The sequence below is a fragment of the Dipodomys merriami genome, unplaced genomic scaffold (assembly GCF_024711535.1).
Source record: "Dipodomys merriami isolate MVZ:Mamm:240054 unplaced genomic scaffold, mDipMer1.0.p SCAF_428, whole genome shotgun sequence".
Classification (NCBI taxonomy): Eukaryota; Metazoa; Chordata; class Mammalia; order Rodentia; family Heteromyidae; genus Dipodomys; species Dipodomys merriami.
The window spans coordinates 478,694-492,984 of NW_027205915.1; the positions used below are offsets into that span (position 1 = coordinate 478,694).

Genomic DNA, 14,291 nt, shown 5'->3' on the forward strand with positions numbered 1-14,291 from the left:
TATTTGGTAATAGGTCTGCCTACAGACCTTGAGGCCCTACCTACATCTTGGCTAAGTTTTCACAATTTATCTGTGTTACCTAGGTATCTGGCCCACCTGGAGGCAGCCATATTCCTCTCCTGCTAGGTAACAAACTGGGCTACCTCTTGTCACACCTCCCATCTGACCAGAGGAGGGTTGCAGGCCCTGAGGTCACATCCAGATCCAGTGTAGCCACAGTTTACCCCCACCTGGCCACAACTCATCTGGTCCCCAGCCTAGATAATTCCTGGCATGAGGTTGGGTCGTCCCTTTTTCTGGCTATGTCTCTCCACCATGCATGGGATGGGCAGCAGTTTGGTAAATAAAATACATTACCTGACTGAATACAGTGTGGTATTCTCTTCATCAGCTATCTAATTAATATACCTGACACTTCGGAGTTTCTAGTTATAAATCTGTGGATATTAATCCTGTGGATAATTTTGTGACACATGTGACTTTAGTATCTACAAAGAATATGTGCTCACCCTTTATTTAACAGTATACTTCTACCTGGAATTCTGTAGTTAACCTTAATCTTTAATTAACCCTAAAGTCTTTTTTGTTTGCTTTGTTTTGTTTTTTGCTTAAAGTCATAGAAGAGTTGGTGGGACAATCTGAAAGCATCTCTGGCTTCATATTTTCGCATCACGCTGGGCCATACAACGTGTCTGCCACCAACTCAGATGATGGGGCTCTCAAATTCTGGAAAGCAGATGAACCTTATAATGTACCATGCCTTTTTGATTTCTCAGATTATTTTAAAAATATAATTGTTACTAAGGTGTGTACAGCGAGGTGAACATTTCACAATTCATGTAATGTGTACATTTGTCTTGTAGACAATGCCAACCTTTCCTGAGCTTTCTCCCAGTTTCTGTTTTTTGTTGTTGTTGATGATTGTTTTTCTTTATGTGCCTGAACTTCAAGCTTGAACTCAGGGCTTGGGTGCTGCCCCTGAGTTTTTGTAATCCAGGCTACTCTACCTCTTGAGCCCCAGATCTCTTCATGGCTTTTTGGTTGTTAATTGGAGAGAAGAGTCTCACAAACTTTCTCATTCCAGCTGGCTTTGAACTGTGATCATCAGCCTCCTAATTAGCTAAGATTATAGGTCTGAGCCCCCAGTGTCCAGCTACTAAAGTGTTGGTTTCATGCTTCCTGTTGTGTCACAATTTACCTCAACTCTTGGCACCAATACTACAGATTGCCTGGCTCAAATCTGAATCGGTGGAACATGTTTGTATTTTGAGGAAGGCAAGAATAGGAAATTATAGGCAATAGGGACATATAAGATAAACAAAATCATTTTGTTAATTATGCATGGCCTGTGAATGATGTTATACATATCCAAGTGGGTGTTGGCAGAGATGGGGTTTCTCATCCTGTTCTTAAAACAAAACAAAAATCAACCAAAAAATAATACATATGAGTCCAGCAATTTCCTCTAATTAGAGACCTATCTGCCCTAGTTTATGAAAAAGTGTCCTTTATTGAAGTGCTCCTACTTTTTCTAACTCAAAATATAATATAGTTGTCTGTAGAATTGTATACCACAGATCTCATTTTATTAATTCACAATGAATTCAGATATTTAAATGTTTATTTAATTTTATTGGTTGTGGAGCTTGAACTTAAGGCCTGGGCACCTTTGATGAGACTCTGTGCTCAAGTTAGTTAGCACTCTACCACTTGACTCACAGAGCCACTTCTGGTTTTTGAGTTGTTAATTGGAGATAAGAGTCTTATGGGGATTTTTCTTACTGGGCTGGCTTTGAACAGTGATCTTCATATCTCAGCTTCATCTGTAGCTGGGATATCAGGCAAGAGCCACTGGCACTTGGCTTCAAATTGTCATTTTTTTTAAATCATGTATTGCTTAGTGCTTCTGGATCACATATATAATCTTACCTATACTTAGGATTATTGGTATGAGAAACAACATTACTTGTGTGTTGTTTATGATGGTTTGTATTGGCATGCTTTACTATTGTTTATTTCTGATTCTACAAGGCTCTTATGTTTATTTTCCCCTAATGGGGTTGATAGGTGGTCTGTAGTGTTGAACCTTCTTTGATTGAGATGAAGCCATGTGGAAATTCTTTCCTAGCATGGCATGAAATTGAAATCCTCCTGCTCTCATCCTCCCCATGATCCTTGGATGATAGATGTATTCAATCCACATAGTCAGATTGGGGACCATTGCAGGTAAAACTATACTGATCTTGAACTGATGTCCCAAATAACTAGCTTTACAGGCATATGCCTTCAAAAATCTTGTTGTATTTTTTCACTTTGAAGTAGTGTTTGTACATACTTAGGGAGTGCAAAGATAACATACTACTTGTTTAGTATATTGAATAATCTGACCAATATAATTATCAGGTTTATCTCCTAAAACAGTGAATGCTAATGTACATTGGTAACCTCCTGACTCTGGTAGTTATTTTGGAATATACCATAAACATGAATACGTTGATAATATGTACTAGAGGATTGGACGTTGATAGAGATAGGGACAAGTTTGACTATGCGTAGTAAATATATATTTATGTATTGCTGCTCTGAAGATTATTATCATATATTCATCATGACAATAATTTTCCTGTAATGTAGAATTTTCGATTTCATAATCTGCCATTTTTTATCTTCTTTACATTCTCCTTATAAATATGAATCTTTTTCCTGTTCCTTTTAATTGTTTGAAATTAGTAAAAGATGGAATTAAAAAATTCATGGTCTACTAAAATTATCTCATTTTGTTTGATTTTGTGATGCTAAATCATTAAGACCACAGTTTCCTGAAAGTTATGCTAGCAGACTATATCACTAAATTTTATTGTAATTATATCTTATAATTATATTTTGTATAGGATTTTACTGTTGCTGTTTTTTGAAATACATTGTTGTGAAGATGGACTGAAACTTGATCCAGTAACAATGCTTTATCACCCCACTGTCTCCAGTAAAAATGATTTATCACCATGTTCTGGAAGCTCATAATTATAACTCTAGCTAATCAGGAGGCTGAGACCTGAGATTTAATTCAGACAGCTTGCACAGGAAATATTATGAGTCTCTCATCTCCAGTTCACTACAAAACGCTTGCAGTGGAACTGTGGCACAATTGGTAGAGCACTAGATTCAAGGGCAATATGCACGGGATTGTCAGATAGCCGTGAGTTCAAGCCCTAAAACACACATATAGACAGACACACATTCACAAAAATACACACACTCTCACACTCATTATACATGCACAAAATCGCAGGCAATGTTGTATCTTAAATTCTTATCCAGAGATTGGAAACAGCTCACTGATTTTTGAAGAGTTTTCCTTGATTATTTTGAAAAGGGAGGATAGTTCATGGGACATAGTCAACAAGACTTTAGTGAGGAATATTTCATAAATGCGTAGCTTATAAAAAGAACAGGAGCACAGTTTTTCTCTTTAAATATTACATTTCTTCAACTATAGTATTTTTAAATAATAATCAATGAATTATGAAAAAACAATTAAGGACCTCTTCTCCTCTCCCCCTCTCCTCCGTCATAAAAATATTACAAAAGTATCAAAATTAGTCTTTTATCTTACAAGAATGTACACCTGTAAAAATGTCTGACTGTATGTGTAATGTTTGTTTTTCAATACTTGTTTGATTTTCCCACCACTAAGTACTTGCCTTTTTTCCAGATGACAGCACACAGGGGCTTCAGGAGCACAGAAGATTAGGATTCAAAATCCTAACAATGTTCTAGGAAGTAGAGGTCAAAAATACATGCAAGAAGCCCATGGCAGGCTGAGAGGGTCCTGAGAGCAAAATGATTTGTGCAGGATGAGAGAAATAGTGACAAATAAGGCATGGATCAGACCTAGGAAAGTCTCCTTGAGCTGAAATCATGCTAGTACCTAGGCCTAGCTGAAGTTGTTGGGATTGGACAATGTCCACATATGTATATAGTGATGTGGGAAGGGAGATTTCAGTCTCCAGTTTATCTTTGGGGTGGTCTTATGTAAGCAAGCAGCTTAGATCATTGGCTAGATGACTCCAGCTCCCTCACAATGGAACATAATATAGAACCCTGAGAGCCAGGTAACTGTTAACTGACTGTCAGTTCAAGCCAGTCACTTGGCCTGTGGCTCAGAAACATGAAAGGTGTTCCTGTGTTGTTTTCAAATTGGAAGAAACTCGGGTCTCAGGCATGAGAGGTGTGAGTGCCTCACTTGAAGCTGCAGACATTGGATCAGTGCCAAACCATGAATCCAGTTTCTCAGCCCTTGTTAGAAGAACAAACCAAAGGAAGCACAAAGCAACTCAGATAAGGTATAACCATGATAGGATACTTATTTAATCTCATCCTAGCCCATACTAGAACATTCTTCTTGTGTGTTTTTATATGTGTATACTGAGAAAATATTTACTGTGTCGTTTTCAATCCACTCTATTACAATTACTCAATTTGAAGTGTTCTTCCATTTCCATTTTTGAAAGAGCCATTCTTTTTACCACATTAATGTGAGAATGAGTCAGCTGAGACCCTGAATATTCCTTATAATATATGGAGTCTGACTCAGGCTTGTTGGAAATGCTGGTGATGGACCTGGTCCCTGTCTAAAAGAAAGGTGATCTCTTCTATATTGGAAACTTCCTCCACCACTATAGACAGTGGGGAACAATTAAGCAGGTGCTGGATTTTTTTTTGTGTAAAAAGTGAGTGTTCTTCCTTCAAACCCAGGGCTGATGAGATCCCTGGCAGAGTATTGGAATACTTGGCACCTCTCTGAGACTGTTTCCCTTGGGCTTTATCATAGAAGCTTGGCTTGAGACAAAGAAGTGCACTCCCTGGCTAATTTCTTAGGACCCGGCAGCCAGAATATTTCAATTTCCTCAGAATCTAGTGGAGCCTTAGCAGTTTGCTAAGGCTAGGATTAAAGGCATGAGCCAGTGGCACCCAACATCCACCCTCACCTAGGAAATCACTAACTTGGAGGCCTTTGAAGTAACTAGAAGAAAGGGTCAAAAGTTGAATTTGGGGCCTGAGTGCTGTCCCATGGTTGTTCAGAGGTAGCACTCTACCATTTGTGTCCCAGGTCCAGTTCTGGCTTTTGGCTGGTTAATTGAATATGTGTCTTTAGAATTTTACTGACTAGACTGGGTTCAAACTGTGATCCTCAGAGCTCACCCTCCTGATTAATAGGATTACAGGCAAGAGCAATTGTGCATTTATTTGGACAGGTGCATATAAGCCTCTTCACAGGATCTCCATGAAACTGTATAGATATAATCTCGACTTTTTGTCTGTCATGTTTACATTACCATGTGGGACTTAGCCAGTCTCATGTATGCCCTGTTAGTTCATAAAAGGACAAGCATAGTTAACTTCCGTCTCTTGTCCCATTGGTACAGATCTTTCTACCATAACTGGAAGGAAGATGAACAAGTGAAGAAGTAAGTGGACATTGGCATGAAGAGAAGTTCTGTCCTTGAAAAATGGTGATCTTTTAGTTTTCTGAATCAAAGTCAACTTTGCAGACCAGTTGTGATTTTCACCAAGAGGTTGATGCTTAGCACTTCAGTGGATAGCAGATTACACAGTAGTAGAAGTGGTTGTGGTTTTGGAATCTCATGGATGACAGGGAGGATTGTGTGTATCAAGTCAGATCCAGTGGGAAACAACTTTCTCTGCCTATCACAGGGAGAGTTTTGGAGGATTGTATTTGAGAAATTACTTCTTTTGTGAAAATATCATACAGAGGAATTAAAATTACATGAGCAAGGTAATGAGTACATTTCTTATCAAGCATTGTTGCCTCCTCCTTTGTTTCCACTTACCATCTCCCTCACATCACTGTATGTAATATATCCCAGGACTGTAAAACATATAAAGTTAGATTTGTGCTCCATTGTCCAAATTTCATGATTCATAAAAGAGTGTATTCACAGTACTTTATTTATACTGAACTTTTTTCCCATTCTTTATTATTGAGCACAACATTAATTTTGGTAAGTCTTGCCTTTTCATTGGAAAATTCTCTTTAAAAATTTCTAAACTTTCCATTCTTTTATACAGCAAATAAAACTATGTATGGTATGTGAATATCACCAGTAGAGAAGTAAGTGAATGTCACCTCTACAATGCTCTGGACCTGCTTGATCATCTCATCTAGCTGCAGCTCTGTGTTCTTTAAGGAATCCTTTCAGGTCAAATGATCTTCTCCATAGTGCCCAGATTAGGGTGCTCAGTAACTTCCCTCCAGTCTCCAAGAATAGCTCATGGATGTTTATTCATTGCAGAAAATAGATTTCTCTATTCTACAAAAAAAATGTGATTGGGTTAAGTCTGTACTGTCATAAAGATTTTATTTTACATTTGTCCATATTTCCTTCAGAGAATTCCCTAAATGTTTAATTAATGGGAGGAAAGGGCTGGGAAAGAGTGGGGGAACAGAAGACACTCTACAAACGGAAATCTATTCATTATCTGACTCATTTAATTGTAATCACTCTGTACATGCTCTTTATAACAATAAAGTAAATTAATAAAAATGTTCAATTAGACCAATCTGGTCAGAATGTAGACATGTACACCTATTCACCTAACAAAACTAATGCTTTACAAACATTAAGAAAACAGTATACTCACAAATAAAGTGTCCTTAAATCGTTTGCAAGGCCGCTCTAGCCCAGCCACCACCATCACACCTGGTTCTTGTCCAAGATGGGGCGCCACGGGCACTGCCTCCTGGGCTTCAATGCAGCCATTGTGAGGTTCTGTGGGTCACTGTTCCACCTCTCCAGCCCCGAAGCTGCACAGTGGAGCCAAGTCAGATCAACGTGTGGTGGTCTGCAAAGCAGCTGCAGTTGAAAGTGAGGCAGGCTGCACATGAGGTCTCTGACCCCCAGGACTCATCTCAGGCTTGAGTCCTTAGGAAGCCCCACAGCGGCAGGGGCAGCCACCAGGCAGAGAACCTCTAAGCTAGCAGTGTGTGCTCCTCGGGCTTGGGCGCCAGCAGCAGCAGGGACCAGGACGGCAAGTCCTCAGGGAGCCAGTAGCCTTGGGCAATTGCACCATGCCTGCCCCTGCTGCCCCCTAATGAGCACTGGCCCATGAGCCCTGCCCAGCAGCTCTGAGAACCAGATGCTGCTAATCAGCAGCCTAAGTCCCACGCTGTCAGCTGAGCACCCAAGGACCATCTTCTCCACCAGGTAAAGGTTCTCAGCGAGACAGCCAATGCCTGGGCATATGTCTGATCTCCTCTGGGGGTCCTATGTGAATTTCAGGCAGCCATAGGTTGAGCCAGAGGCCTGGAAGCAAGTCCTGGCCAGCCAGCAGCTGCCCTACGACCCCAGGTTCTAGGCAGAGCCAATGCACCTAAGCTGTGGAGGCAATGGCGGCAATGGTAGCCATGGAACTGCAGCAGAAGCACCATTGCCTCCAGGCTACCCACAGCTGCTTCCAGGCATGCCCACATCATCAACCCCCTGGACTGCCCGCGCCTGGCATTCAGTGCTCACTTTCTTCTGTATCCACCCTCCCCCTGCCCAAATCCTGGGGGCGCCTCTGCCTCCTCTACCACCTTTGCCCTGGACATCTAGCATATGGGCCCCTCATAGAGTTCATAGTTGTCAAGGGCGCTTTTGCAGAACAGCCTCTGGGAAAGAGTCAAGGGTCAGGGTGATAGAGAGTCTTGAGTGTGTGGAAAAAGGTATTCCATACATATTTTGATAGAATATGGAATCAGAAGAAAGCAAAAATTATCAAATTTTAAAAAGATTAACCAGGTATCAATGGCTCAGGGCTTTTATACCAGCTCCTCAGAAGGCTGAGAGCTGAGGATCAAGATTGGAAGCCAGCTTGGGCAGGAAAGTCCCTGAAATTCTTAGGATTTTCTTTTCTTTTTTCTTTTTTTTTTTATTGTGAAAATACTGTACAGAGGGGTTACAATTACATGGGCAAAATAATGAGTACATTTCTTATCAAGCATTGTAGGCTTCTCCTTTGTTTCCCCTTCCCATCCCTTCCCAACCTCCCCCTGCCCTCCCACCCAATCCTCCCCACTTCCCCCCCCCCACCAAAGTTGTAAAGTTCATTTTGGACACAATGACGTGTACATCCCATTGTTGCAATGTGTCCACCTGTATCCTTTTTAAATGCTTTGTTTTTCCTCTTCCACTCCACAAATTATACCAACATCAAATACAGTGAAAGCAGGGGTTACACTGGGGGGAGATACATACAAAACAACAAAGAAATAATCTTATAAATTTGTTCGAAACAATTGCATGAAAGAAAAAAGAACATTTGAATACATATCTCACCTGAGATTCTTATCTCCAATTATCTACAAACAGCAGCAGCAGCAAAACCCCACAAGTGAACCTGTGGCTCAAAATGATAAATTGTTACCTTTGAGCATGAAGCAATGCCAGGGCTCCAGCAGTATCTGTAAAGCTTGAGAAGCTCTGCTCCCCCAGGATAGCTCACAGCCACAGAGCAGGCTGTGAGGAGGAATCGATCCCTGGGTACACTTGAACCACCAAAACACACCCTGCTCACTAGCACCAATCATGTACCACTTAAAACTCAACAACCCAATTGTAGCTCTTTCTCACCACACTTGGGCAGGAGGGTGGGGAAGCTATGAAGTAGCAGGATACACCATTTGGGTCGAGGGGGGGATATCTGAAAGCAGACCCCCAGATAATATGTGGATAGACTAGCACTCCCCAGAAGAAGGCCAAGGTCGACAGATGTAGTCATTCTGTAACAAGTGTAGAAGGAAGAATCTTGGGTCTGAGGACTCCAAAGTGCCCAACTTTGGAGTTGGTGGCAGTGACTCCTCCCTGCGATGGTGACTAAGTGGTAGCATCTGGTTTGCTAGCCTACAAACAGCAGATGTGAAGGAGGGATGGAGTGAGGCTGGTGCCTGGGTGATTCCCTTTTGCTGAGTTGTTGCCGCTGCCACCATGTGGACATGCCTATGCTTGGAGTAAGGCTGTAGGGTTGGTGGGGCTGACTGGTTCTGAAGAAGCAGAAGGTGGAGCCGCTTCTGCAGGTGATGCCTCCATTACTGGTGGTCTTCCTGCCCAACTTGGGGCTGTGGGCTCTGCACTATAAGTGGTAGCCTGATGGAACCCTGAGGGGTCAGGAGCCAGACAGCTAAGTGCCTTGGTAGGGTGCAGACAGAATGCTGCTCCTAAGTCTCCCACCCCAATTTGGGTTTACTTCAAATCTGCGGCTCCTTCTCCTTCCTCCTCCTCAGGTAGGTGACCTCAGCGGCAGCATCTGAACAGTCAGTCTGTGCTTCTTCCCACTTTTCTTCCAGGTGGGTTAAATTGAAGCTGTGAGCATAGTCAGAAATAGATCCCAGGGCCCTTGGTACCCCTGCATGGGACTCTTGTTTCTACTTTCCATACTTTACAATCAGTTCTTTCTGTTGCCCTCTCCTGTCCCCTGACCTCATCCAGAGTTCTCTTTCTGGGGAATACCCTGTCTGCACATGCCTGTATCCCGAGGATGTCGTGCCAATTGTAGAACTGGTACGCTCATCATCCCTGCTCCCCTCGCTCACCTTCACCTGATTATCCGTGTGTCTCTATTCAGGTCAGTCCCTTTGCCATTTAACCATTTGCAAGGAGACCACGGTCTTGCCTGCTCTTTCTCCCTATTCACTGTTTTTAGGTACTGTTGATTCCCTGAGGAGTGAGTTCAAAGATGCTCTTGGAACTGTAGGTCCCTTGGACATGGTGAAATGTGAATTTCTGGTTCTTGAAGATCTTGCCACCTTTGACTCTCCAATAGTAAAGATGTGTCCCGGTGGAGGGATTGCCCAAAATATCCCCTAGAGCAGTTCCCTGAGGGTGAAATGACACATGCCTTCCTTCTCTGCTATGAACTAATGGGATGTGGTATTTTTTTTGTATTCCAAACTGTGATCATACTTGTTTCTGCATCTTTGAAACTTACTCATGTACTTGCACGTGTGTATGTGCATTTGGACTAAATTAGCAATTTTTCTTCGTGTGTGTGTGTGTGTGTGTGTGTGTGTGTGTGTGTGTGTGTGTGTGTGTGTGTGTGTGTGTGTGTGTGTTCAGAGCTTGGGTCTTAATCTCAGGGTCTGTGTTCTGTCATTTAGTTTTTTTTCACTCATGGCCAGTGTTGGCTGGCACTTGTAATACTAGCTACTCAGGAGGCTAAGAGATGGGGATTGTGGTTCAAAGCCAGCCTGAGCAGGTAAATAGGTGAGAATTTTAACCAATTAACCACCAAAAATATCAGAAATGGAGCTGTGGCTCAAGTGGTAAAGCACTAGCATTGAGTAAAAAAGCAAAGGGACAGAGATCAGCCCCTGAGTTCAAGTCCCACTCTGCACTACCAGGTTAAAATTTAAAAAGAAAATTGATAATGCAACTTATCATCCATGGGGCTAAAACACTTGTGAGTAGTTGCTGATATGCATGACTGCCTTCTTATACCATGGGACACATACAACATGATAGACATACATTTCTGTTCATTTCAAGTTTAGTTACAATCAATGATTACAACATATCTAAAAACTGCATCAGTGTGAAGTCCAAGTTCATTCCCTTTGCCAGTGATTTAGAAGTGTGTCAGAGCTGACTGTCCCTCACAGGAAGAAAAGAAGCTGCGACTGACTCACCTTAAACTCATGTGAGTAGGAATAAGGCTGGGCTGTTTGTCAATGCAGCATTACTTTATGGTTTTGACTCATCCTAGTTCCTTGAAGGAAGAACCCCATTTGGTTGCATGTTAGGGGTCTCAGAGAAGGTCACCATGAAATAGGAACTGAAGAATATCACCAGCTCCCTGCATTAAAACCTTATTATAGTTAAAACCAGTGGTTCACATGTGTAATCCTAGCTACTCAAGATGCTAGTATCCTGATGGTTATGGTTCGATGCCAGCACTGGGTAGGAAATCCATGACACTTTTATCTCCTATTAAACATCATAAAAGCTGGAAATGGACCAGTGTCCCAAGTGGTAGAGTGTTGGCCTTGAACAACAAAGCTCAGGGAAAGCCCTTGGAATCACACACACACACACACACACACACACACACACACACAAACACACACACTCAAACACACACACACATACACTCAAACACACACACACACATACACCGCTTTTTGTTAGCTCAACTAATGCTCCCAACAACTATATAAGTCTAGTATTCTTACTTCCATATTTACAGAGGAGGAAAATTCCTGGTGAGTTAGTGGCCTCAAATCCGAAATCCATAGCCCTGTCCTAGTATCTTTCCTTGGAACAAACCTGTGACCCAAGAGGCTAAACAGGCTACAGGCATTATGTGCTGTGCTATGCTGTGTGTGTGTGTGTGTGTGTGTGTGTGTGTGTGTGTGTGTGTGTGTACATCAATTCTAGGGTTTGAACTTCAAATCTGGGTACTGTCCCTTAGATCTTATTCTCAAGTTTGGCAAACTATACCATTTGAGCCACAGCTCCATTTCTTGGTCGTTAGTTCTTCATTGGAGATAATAGTCTCACAGAATTTTCTGCCCAGGCTGGCTTTGAATCATGGTCCTTAGATATTAGCCTTCTCAGTAACTAGGAGTCCAGATGTGAACCATTGGCCTCAGGCATAGATTCTTCACCCTTATGAGTAAACCTGTCTTACCTAGTTTCTTTAGTATGAATTGGTTTTAATAATGTTTGTTCCTAGGCAATTGAGACATGTATGTCCTTATTACATTGAGTGGCTGGTGTTTCAGTACAGTACTAATTGCTCTGCCTGAGGTGAAAGTTCCTGAGAAGGAAAACTAAGCCAGGTATTGGTGACTCACACCTTTAATACTAGTTGTTGAAGAGGCTGAGATCTGAAGATTGCAGTTCAAATCAGCCTGGGAAGGAAAGACTGTAAGACTCTGGAAGTGGGGCTGTGGCCCACGTGGTAGAATTTAGCCTTGAATGAAGAGCTCAGAAACAGTGTGCAGACCCTCAATTCAGGCCCTCAGACAAGCACAAAATGAAAGAGAAAGAAAGAAAAAAGAAAGGTAGTGGGGGCAGGAGGAGAAGGAAGGAGGGAGAGAAGAATTATGGCATTAGTGGCTCAGATATGTAATCCTGGCATGAAAACCAGTAGTGGAACTGTGTTCCAAAGTGGTAGAGAACTAGCTTTGAGCAAAAAAGCTCAGCGACAGGCCCTGTGTTCAAATCCAAAGACGGAAAAAATAGAGAGAGGATAGGAGAAAGGAAGGGAAGAAGGGAGGGAAGGAACGAACTAGTTCAAGAGTTGAGTGAAATAGAAATTGCTAGGTATTTGGGAACTTACACAGAACCAGGAGGCACATTTTTTTATTGTGAAAATAATGTACAGAGGGGTTACAATTACATGAGCAAGATAATGAGTACATTTCTTGTCAAGCATTGTAGCCTACTCCTTAGTTTCCCCTTCCCATCCCAATCTCCCCCCCCCGCCCCCGCACCAAAGTTGTAAACTTCGTTTTCCACATAACAACTTGTACATCTCATTGTTTCAATGGGTCCACCTGTATACCTATTTAAACGATTTGTTTTTCCATTCCCTTCCACAAATTATACCGACATCAAATACAGTGAAAGCAGGGGTCATACTGTGGGGGAGGGACATAGAAAGTAACAAAGAAATAATCTTATAAATGTGTTCGAAACAATCGCATGAAAGAAAAAAAAAACATTTGAATACATATCTTAGGGTTTATTTCCCTAACATCACCTTACCTGACCTTTTCTGTTGACTCAGACATATACTAGACATTGCAAATAAGGGAAATCATGGGACCTATGTTTCTTTGGGCCTGGCTTACTTCAGTTAATATAATATTTTCCAAGTCTTTCCATTTCCTAACAAATGGGACAATGTCATTCTTTCTGATGGAGGCATAGAATTGCATTGTGTATATTTACCACATTTTCTTGATCCATTCATCTACTGAGGGGCATCTGGGTTGATTCCATATCTTAGCTATAATAAATAATGCTGCAATAAACATAGTTGTGCTGGTAGCTTTAGTGTGGTCTTGTTTGTAAACATTTTGGTAAATGCCCAAAAGTGGTATTGCTGGGTCATAGGAGAGCTCTATGTGGAGTCTTTTGAGGAACCCTCATACTGCTTTCCAAAGAGGTTGAACAAGTTTACACTCCCACCAACAATGCAGTAAGGTTCCCTTCTGCCCACAGTCCCTCCAGCATCTGTTGTTATTAGAGTTCTTGATTTTAGCCATTCTAACTGGAGTGATGTGGTATCTCAATGTTGTTTTGATTTGCATTTCTTTTATGGCTAGGGAGGTTGAGCATTTCTTCATGTGTCTATTGGCCATCCATCTTTCCTCTTCAGAAAAGTTTCTCTTTAAGTCTTTAGCCCACTTATTTATTGGGCAGTTGTTTGAGGATTTGTTTTTGAGGGATTTAATGTTTTGAGTTCCAAGTATGTTTTAGATATGATACCCTTGTCCATTGTAAGGCTAGTGAAGATCTTCTCCCAATCTGTGGGCTTTCTATTGATCTTGCTAGCTATGTCCTTTGCCATGCAGAAGCTCTGCAATTTCATACAATCCCGTTTGTCCAACCTTTCTTTGATTTGTTGAGGAAGCACAGTTTTTTAAGCACACATCTATGGCTAGTGCTGAATGTCATATTCCCCCTACAGAGCCCATGTTTTGCTTTAGTTCAGGCCTATTGAATCCTGCCTGGGCCTTGGGAAGGAAAAGCTAGCCTTTTCTTCACTTGAAAAATCTAGGAAACTGAGGACATCAAGGACCTCTCATGGCAAGAAGAGGAAGAGATGGGTATCCATTCCCTGGAATCTTATCCTTTCTGTGACATGCCCACTCTGATCCTTCTCCTATCCTATTATCTTCTGGTAGACTGAAAAGATGTAAACAAAACACCTACATCACCAGCACTCCAGGAGAAGAAAGGGAGCCCCCTCAATGGCTATAGGGTGGGTCTCTCTACCCCATTTGGCAGTCCTCAGGACAGATTCTGCCAACAACATTATTAGTAGACTAAACATCTTTGTGGAGAAACTTTCTCTCTCTGTCTCTCTCTGTCTCTCTCTGTCTCTCTCTGTCTCTCTCTGTCTCTGTCTCTGTCTCTGTCTCTGTCTCTCTCTGTCTCTCTGTCTCTCTGTCTCTGTCTCTCTGTCTCTGTCTCTCTGTCTCTCTGTCTCTGTCTCTCTCTGTCTCTCTCTGTCTCTCTCTGTCTCTCTCTCTCTCTCTCTCTCTCTCTCTCTCTCTCTCTCTC

The 14,291-nt window shown here is 41.9% G+C and overlaps 1 long non-coding RNA gene across 1 annotated transcript; it reads left to right on the forward strand.

Annotated features, from left to right (window-relative positions):
- The first annotated feature begins 4,145 nt into the window (after positions 1 to 4,145).
- On the forward strand, positions 4,146 to 6,454 carry LOC138807702 (uncharacterized). Its single transcript, XR_011366239.1, has 3 exons — positions 4,146 to 4,343; positions 5,427 to 5,468; positions 6,091 to 6,454. It is a non-coding gene; the product is annotated as an uncharacterized lncRNA (long non-coding RNA).
- The last annotated feature ends 7,837 nt before the right edge of the window (positions 6,455 to 14,291 follow it).